This window comes from Chamaea fasciata, unplaced genomic scaffold, assembly GCF_029207755.1.
Source record: "Chamaea fasciata isolate MVZ Bird 193981 ecotype frontalis unplaced genomic scaffold, bChaFas1.0.hap1 SCAF_3, whole genome shotgun sequence".
NCBI classification, from domain to species: Eukaryota; Metazoa; Chordata; class Aves; order Passeriformes; family Sylviidae; genus Chamaea; species Chamaea fasciata.
Window position 1 is genome coordinate 44,167,735 of NW_027094088.1, and position 9,166 is coordinate 44,176,900.

Genomic DNA, 9,166 nt, shown 5'->3' on the forward strand with positions numbered 1-9,166 from the left:
AACAAACACTTAGGATTTTTCACTTCAGCTTAGGCTGCACCATTAATTTTCGACCCCTCTCCTTCACTAGGACTCAGAGCTGGGTGTTAAAGGCTAAACAGATTTTTCCATTGGTTTTACAGGGAAGCAAAAGGACTGTTGAAATGTATGTACTACATTCTTCTCCAGCTTTCAGCCTGGAAAGCATATGTAGGTCTGGAAGAAATGGGACAATCGAGAGAATGTCCATATGGTATCACAGTTTCTCCATAACACTTTTTGTCTATAGGTCTTCATCTAGAAAACCATGTAAACATGAGCTTATCTCTAAGCACACGCCAGAGTATTTTGCTGCCTCTGGATTTTAGTGTACAGAGGATTCTACTGATAATGAACCAGATAAGAGGATCTACTACAGTGGGGAAAATACTCTGTAGCTTCTGCATGAAAATTTACCAGTGGCAACCCTGGGAGCCTTTAGTCTTTTTAAAGTCCTGGTGTTATGAAGGGGGATTAAAAAAAAAAAGACAAAACAACCAAATATAACCAAAACACAACACAAGGACTAATCTTGTTCTTACTTACTTCCTTGGGAATACAGCAAAATGCCGCTTACTTTTTTCTTTTTTTTTTTTTTCTTTTTGTTTGTTTGTTTGTTGGTTTGTTTTTGTTTTTTTGTTTTGTTTTTTTTTTTTTTAGCAGGGAGGGAGGGAGGAAAGGAGGAAGGGAGGACAGTGGCAGGAAGGAAGCTTTCACTTTATTTCCAACCCTTATGTATTTTTCTTTGCAAATGTGAAGGTTTGCATGTCAGTGTCCTTTCAGAATGCACGATATGAAGAGCTTTGTAGCTCTTTGGCTTCAGAAAATAGAGCATTGATGATTAGCTTTTCACAGATGAGCTAAAGCTAATTTGTCCTTTCTGGAAGTGTAGAGATAGCCTGCTAGGTACAAAGAAGTTATCTTTGGTTTTCAGATCAGTAGAGGAATTTGTCAAACACTGGTTGAGACCAAGGTTATTTCCTCGGTGGGAATTCAGATTATGAAAGGCCCACACCATTGCTGCCTTCCATCTCTCACAGTCTTTCACATCAACAGGGAGCAAGGGAAAACAGCTTTAAAATATTCTCCTTCATCTTCCATAGTACTTTAGATTACACTACTTTAACTAACCTCACAAGGAAAAAAGTGCGAATCTGTTGTGCTGAGATGTAATTTTCACATTTTGACTTGTGCCTCTCACTTCAAAGAACTTCTTCCAAGTTTATTTTGAGTTTCCCATGCTAAAAATAAAGACACAGAACAAATCAGTTCAGTTTAGCTGAGAACAGCAGTTTTGGAAGCATTAGGCAAGAAGAAGCTCTAGTGTTTTCAAAACAGCTCCTAATGCTGTTGTCTTTAATGAGGATGGCTAATCCTCCCTGTTTTCTCATATTCCCAATGATTCTCTCTAAGTGGAATCCTGCCAATCATTCTGCAAAACTCCTGACTCATTCCGACATCATTTAGGGCCTTCCTAATTGATTGCAGGATATCTTCAAAGTCAGAAGAGGGCTCTTGTTTGATGCTGTAAAGGGTTTGCCAAAAGGTTACAATCTCTTCTGTTTCTGTAATGTACTTTAAAGGCACTGGAATCAAAGAAAGAACCTCCAGATCAGCTAATTTTTAGAAATATATCACTTCTACAATTTCATTATAAAGACAGTGGATGTTAGTTAAAATATTTTTCAATTATAATTCGTTAATTTACCTGGGTCTTGCAGGTTTACTTTGGATTCTTTTCCTGCTGCCCATACATGAACAGCAAAAAGATGTACTTGTCATATTGCCACATTTCTTTTTTCCTTCACCCTTTAAATCTCCATCTTGCAAAAAATGATAGTAGTAGTCTTTTACACATTTTGAGGTCTTCCATTAATGTCTATTTGAAGCATTTTATAGACAAAAATGTATGAAGCCTGAAAGCACATGGCTGGGGTATTTATTACCACGTTTGTACACTCAGAAGAATGCACCACCATAATCACACAGCTTCAAGACCACAGTAACTAGTTGTCAAGTTTTGGGCAAAAAGAAGTACTTCAATGGAGCCCAGTATTCAGAAGCTGAAACATTTTCTAGAAGTGTGGCTCTCCTCTAGTAGCTGCCCAAAAATGAAGGCATCCAAAATAACTCTCCATCTTCAAGAATCTCGACATTAAGAAGTTTTCTTCGACCTCCGCCTCCTGTCACTGCATCTAATTAGTTTTTTTTTTAAATCATGTTGCATAATTCTGAAACTTTCCACTGTAGAGGCATAACACTATATTGTAAGAACTTTGCTTTCTTCAGGGAAAAAAAGAAAAAAAGAAAAAAATGAGAGAGATGCCATTTTCCAGAAGCCGTTTTCCAGAAGCCATTTTCCAGAAGCATTTGTCCTTAGCCTAGACTCTCTTCTAGTTTTCACTGAAATGATTGAACATATATCAATGCTGAGCAAAGCCATTTCTTGGGAGGTTTTGCAATTTTTTTTCATAGAAAACTGGTTTTATAATATATGTTCATATTGGATTTACATTTGTAAGCCCACTCTATGGATCTTTGAATATCTGTGCTTTTAAATAAATGGTGCTTTGAGATCATAGTGCAGTTTTCCTCACACAAGCTCCCAGTTTTTAGTTAGCTCTGCAAGGAAGTTCTCAGACAAACTATCATAATACCTATTCTAGATTTAGCCAAAATTCCAGTTCCTTTATCTTTCACATGAGATCCTCTCACATACCCAAAAAGGTATATAGTTTTTGACAGTAAATATATAAATGCTGGCTAGTTCCATATTCTGGACTGTAAGGCATTCTAAAATGTGCTGCAACTAAGAAAAACAAGTCTAAAAATAACACGGAGATGTGTGTATGTTTGACTTTGTGTGTGGAAGGGGAATACTGCATTTCTCATCTCTTGATAAATCTGTGTAAATATACCAAATTTATATTATAGAAATACTTTCTCCACCTAAATGGTACTGAGACAGATTCATCCTGGACTCTTAAAAGAAGAAACATTTGTGTAGATTCTAATTTGTGAATCACTGTTAATAAATAACTTGTTGCAGGAGATACTTGGTTAGTCATTGCTTATGGTATGAAGTCCAAGCCAAATTCCTGTTCATCCTGTTAAGATCTGTAATACAGAATTAAAGTAGAGTCTGTTAGGTACAGGAAACAACCTACAATCAAAATGTCAGTAAAATGTTCTTTCACTTTAGATATAAAATTAACCCAAAATGTGGTGGTTTTTTTGGGTTTTTTTAATCTTTACAAAACCAGACCAAAGCTTTCTTTATCTTAACACCCCCACCGCACCCCCCCCCCCTTTCATCTGGCCAAAAATCTGGTAGATACATTTCAGTAAGAATTAGCAATACTGCTTCATTTAGGGCCTCATAAGTGAGAAAATAAACATGGGAGATGAAGGACAGGGGAAAGATTCAAGTAAGTAATCTTGTTCTTAGAGAAGAAACTGACTTTTAACTCCTGCAATAGCAAAGGAAGCCCGGCAGATGGTGGAAGGAGACCACAGTGCCAAAGGTGAGCTCTTTGCATTGTGCTGGTTATAGGCGCTAGTCCTTAAAGGAAGTTGCTGATTTATTTTTCATAATGCCATTTAAGTGTTTAAAACAAAAATAAGACCACAATCGTTTTGGCTATGAATTTTGTGTCCAAAAATCTCATGATTTTGACCAACATGGGAAATGTGTTCTTTTTCACTGTAGAGTTAAGGCTTTGTTTTAAAGCAAATTGACATCAATGACAGTAAAAAAAAAATCACTTAATCAATAAAAATGCTGCTGGCTACCTTTATTTTGTGTTGCAGAGGTATTGCATTTTTTTTTTGTTGGGTTGTTTTTTTTTTTTGTTTGGGGTGTTTGGGGGGTGGGGGAGCGGGTTGTTTTGTTTTGCTTTGGTGGGGAGAGTTGTTACTTTGCCAGCATTTTGATTTATTATTCAGGTGCTGCTGAAGATCTTATCTGCATTACCCAAAGATGTTACAAGAAGAAAAAGACATTACACTTTTCAGATCATATTTGCACTCTGAGTGACAAGACCCTGCAGAGCTCCCTATCTGCAGCAGCTTTCTGTCATGAGTGCCAGTGAAGACCTGGAATCCAGCAACATGTCTGCTCTAATCCTAAGAAATGTACAATTGGAGGCTGACATCTTGTTTTATCTGGTTCATTCTTTAAATATTCTCTCTCTGTCTTTCCCTCTAACTTCTATGTCTGGCTTATGTCACATCAAGATAGACATTAAACACCTGAGAGATGATCCAGATCAAAGGCACCCCAAATTTTCTCTGTAAAGGATCAACTGTTATATAAAACTATCAATGTTACTGCAATTTTGGTGACACTTTCAGTAATTGGAATGGGCTTCAGAAATCTGAGGACAGAAATGCTAGCAATAGGGAGCCCCTTTTTAGGAATACTAGTGCAGAAGCACTGGATGACAGGCAGTAGCTCTGTCATCAGTGACAGCATGACACACCTCTTCCTACTCATCCTTTTGGCACCTAAATCCCACAAGCACCCCAAGCATTTCTTGGCCTTAGCGGAAGAAAAAATACATTCCCCAAATACTTTTCCAACAACCAGACTTATTTTATTACAGCTGGTAGAAAATAAAACCGTTTAGACTCTTTTTTGATTAGTGAGCATCCTATTGTCTTTTGGGGGGCACAGGGGAGAGGGCACATATCTCTTGCTGAGTGACGCTAAGTGGGCTTATTATTTGGGGTACCTTTTGCAGACTTGGTGGCCAGGTGCTCAGGTGCTCAAGCTTGAAAAGGTTGCTGTAGGCACACAGCCTTTTATGCTCTTCAGAATGAACAGCACTTGCTTATTCCTGCCCTCAGTACAGTTCCCTAAAATGATGTGTTTATAAGGTGCACTGCCAGGGTCACCAGAAATGTCACTCCTCCTGCGCTCGTCAGCAGGCAGGGAAGCCTGACTGCCCAGGATTGTGCTCCCCTAGGGACTGGGACTCTGCTTCACCCTGCCCCCCTCTGCCTCCCTCGCCGACTGCAGCTGCCTGCTACCTGCAGCTCAGCCTTTCCATGCTGCAGGTTCATCCCTCCCCCTGTGCCTCCTGCGCTTCTCATTCACCGCTGGCTAAGGTGACATTATCCTCTGCTAGAACATCCAACTCCCAAATGGGTGCTTCAGTTTTGAAGCTTTTAGACACATTTGAGACCACAGCATTAAACATGAACAGTATCACCTGTAAGAACTTTTACATGTACATCCTTATATGTCTCATTTTATAGCTAATGTACTGGGCTGGGGGGTTTTGTTTGCATTTTTTTTTCTCTTCACTTCTTGTGGAAGCAAGGTTATTTTCCTCTGAGTCTGAAGAGGCTGTTCTTTCATGCCTTGTGTGTATTACCTGGAAGCAGCCTTCGTGTTGGAGTTGGTGTATTGTTCACTTGTGAGCACAGATGACTGCATTCTGCTTGAGCTCTTCAGCAATGTATTTCTGGGGTATCACATCCATCCCCACAGCCACTGCTCTTTTACTTTGATCTGTGCCCTCTCAATCAGGTCTGCAGTGTGCACAATTCACTGTTATCTCTGTGTCTTCTGTGCACAACAACTTAACGTATTTGAGATTTCAGGGAAATACATATTTACAAATGCTATATTACATGAGCAAGAATTTACATGTTCAATAAAATAGTTTGCATCTCAGAACATGGTATGTCCAGCAGAAATAATCTGATAAAAATACCTTGTCCTGCTGGTAGTTCTGTGAGGTCTTTATTTCATCAGTCATGGGAGGCTTTGGCTTTCACGTGTTTCTTCTGTACGTGATTGCTTTCACTGCTGTTAGTCACATTAGTGATTCCACTGCTCACAATATCAGATGATGGAAGCACATTGAGCTGGGTTTTCTGTGAGACTGTTGCTCCATTCAAGAACAGAGATGCTGTGTATTTTCTTCATATCCTTTGGCATTAATAAAATTTCAGGCATTTTAAGTGCTAATTTAACTTTGTGATTTGGTGGCAATGCTGTGGTGGTAAGTGAAGGGAGTCCATTTGAGGATGGTTTGCAAGCAAACAGGTGTGGTCCCACTGCATAGGAGATTCTCCCTATTAAAGTACTTCATTGCTTTAAACTCACCCACTGGACAAGATGTCTGAGTAGCAGCCCAAAGAGCCAAATTTGGGGTTGGAGACAAATTTGTGTTCTCTCTTTGGATGGTGGAAAGAGCAGTGTGCTTCCACTTTTCATTGCTGGTTGCCTTAAACACAGCACAACAGACCACCAGATGTTGGCCAGCCTCTGTCATGTTTGGCCAGAACAGAGTATTTCTGGCTTTCTCTGCACAGTCTGCAGATCCAGAGGAGAGCTGGACAGTTCCCAAAGAAAATGTCCATTCTCTGCCATCTGGGTATTGTGATTACCTTCAAACTGTTTTAGTAGATCCAGTAGTCTTGAAAATGGAGACATTTCCCCCTGCTTTCTAGCCTTTCCAATAGAAAAAAAAAAAAAAAAGTTTCTGTTTGAAGGTATCTCCCTGCTCTGCCAGAGATACTAAAATTAAGCTGTAGGTTAGCAGGAGGAACATGTCTTTTTCTAAGGTGTAGAACTGCAATATGTTATGTATCTGCCTCTTTATTAGAAGTAGGAAAATTAGATGTCTGTTTTTTCACATGGGTGATTGCTGTATTCTCTGATGATACCAGTTGTCCATATTGCATCTTTGTTCAGGAGCTGTATCAATGACTTGCACATATGTGAAAGCTGTGGGAGAAAAGTTGTCAGATAGGTTGCAAATCCCAACAGACCCTGGATGGAGTGTGTGCATCTGAGAGCAGGAGGCTTCTGTGAGCTCTAAATTGCTGAGGTTGGTCCCAGCTCTTGGGAGATCAACAGATGTCTCATACAGGATACTGTAAACAGTCTCCACTGACAGATGACGGTGGGATCATGGTGTGTCACAGCTTCTGCCACATGATCTCTGTGTCCATCCCCAGAACACAGCAGCCACTGCATTGATCCCTCAGAGTCCTCCTAACACGTTTTGCTGACAGCACTGATGCTCTACTGCTTCACATCTGATCCCAGCAGTGCTCACAACCATTTGCATGCGCTCTTCTCCTGGATGTGGCGAGGTAGTTTCTTTCTTTCCCCAGAAGTTTTTGTCAATATCCAATGTACCATTAATGTCTTTGTTCTCACCAACATGGATATTCCCTCATTTGTAGGAATTCAGTTGAACAGCCTTTTCCTGCTTGTTGAAGGTACTTCAGGTTTCAGAAAGGGGTAGGTTTTCTGCTGTCTCAGCATCCATGCTGCTTGTGTGACTTGTTACTTTACATTACTTAAAAATGTCTTCCTTTTCTGTTCCCTCTCCTGCTCCAATTACTTTTTCTTTTTATTCTGTAGTCACTCCTGGAGGCACAAATTGAAAAGATAGAAATAGATGAAGGCAATTGTATGCCTGGAAGACATCCTCCCCCTCAAACGCTTCTCAATATGCCTCCCAACAGCTTCGTTGCAAGGATGCTAGTGAATATTGCCAGCTCGGCACATGTAATTATTATTTTTTTAATTTGTTCTGCCTCCATTGCCTGCATGAATTGTTTGCTTCAAACTTAAAGCCCCTGTGTGGTGACAATTAACTGGATGCACCCAGAAGTAGAGGATTTGTTATTGCCAGCATCACTGATTCAACCTGCAATTTACTTTGCCTAATGGCATGGGGTCATTCATTGCTTTAATTCAGCTTTGCATGGTTACAATTCCTTTCCCTCCTTGGCATAACTGCAAGGAAGCCTTTGCATCCTAACACATGTAGTAATGTCCTACTATCTCCGTAGCATTTATTTTTCTAACTAGGTGCTGCTGCTCTCTCTTGGCACATAGCTCAGAGTTTTGTTTTTGCCCTTTTGCACCATACTAATGTCATTGCTGTACATTCTGTGATGTGCACATTTTTCTCATAGCACTAAAGATCTTCCCTGATATCTTCTGCTTCATATTTATGCATTTGCTTTTGATATTATTTTATGCTTCTCTGTTCTACCTTCTGAACTAACCGTGTCTACCACACCTACACTCTGCTTTGCAGCATTTTAGACACTCCTGTAGTATACTATCGGTGAGGACAGCTTTTCTTTCAGCAGTCTCATTGCACTTTTTTCCCACTTGTGAATCTAACACTAATTATTTCAGGTTTAAGATTGCATACTCGCATGAGTCAGCCATTTTCTGCACAGTTTGGCAACATACCAATTTATTGTTTCTCTAGCTTCTTGATTATACAACTATGGGGAAGATACCTTCCCTATGTGTCATTTTTCTGAGGACTGGAAACGCTTCTGAGACATTTCTAGGATTTTGCATGGAGTTCTTCCAATCTGCAGTTGGCATACATCCAGATACTGCAGAAACACACGAGAGTTTTAGCCCAGTACAGCTAACAGCAGGAATGGGCTTATTTTGGCTTCCTATTCACCCAGCCCCACAGCACTGGGTTACATACCCCCTGTCACTCTAAGGGAGGACTAGCAGAGCTACTGCCAATACTTCCTCTTGCATTTTCTGCAGCTTTGGGGAAAGAACCTGCTGTGAACCCATAATGTCTTCTCTGTACTTCTGGGTTTGGGGGAAGTGTAGTGTTGTCTCTTTTTTCCCAGTCTTCACAGCAGTCTGTAACACATGGCTGCCTAATCTCTTTTGCCACAATATCCATTGTCTACTCTGGCACTGAATATAAACCTGAGGGAGAGCCAGGGACCCAGTGCTGGTTGATGGTTCTTATCTTCTCCCCTTTACCTCCTTCTCTGGGAGTGCTTTGATGGGAAGGAGCTCTCCTGCTTTCCAGCAGAGCTACCTTCTCTTCTGGAGCTCACACAGCTGGTCCCAAAAGGAAATTGCCAGGTCTTCCTTTATTGTGCCAGGACAGACTCTAAGTAGTCAACTAGGGAAGGACTGCTGTAATGGAGACTGTGGATTTTGTACAGGAGTCAAAGCAAGAGACAGCTGTGCAGCCTGAAAGATGATCAGAAGGTAAAATGACAAAGGCTGGGTTTCTAAAGACATTATACTGCCAATTAAAAGTCTGAAATCTTCCTGGCTTGCCCTGCCCCAGAAATTCAGATCAAATCATTCACTGAGCTGCTCCCACAAAAGGAACTAGAAATTCAA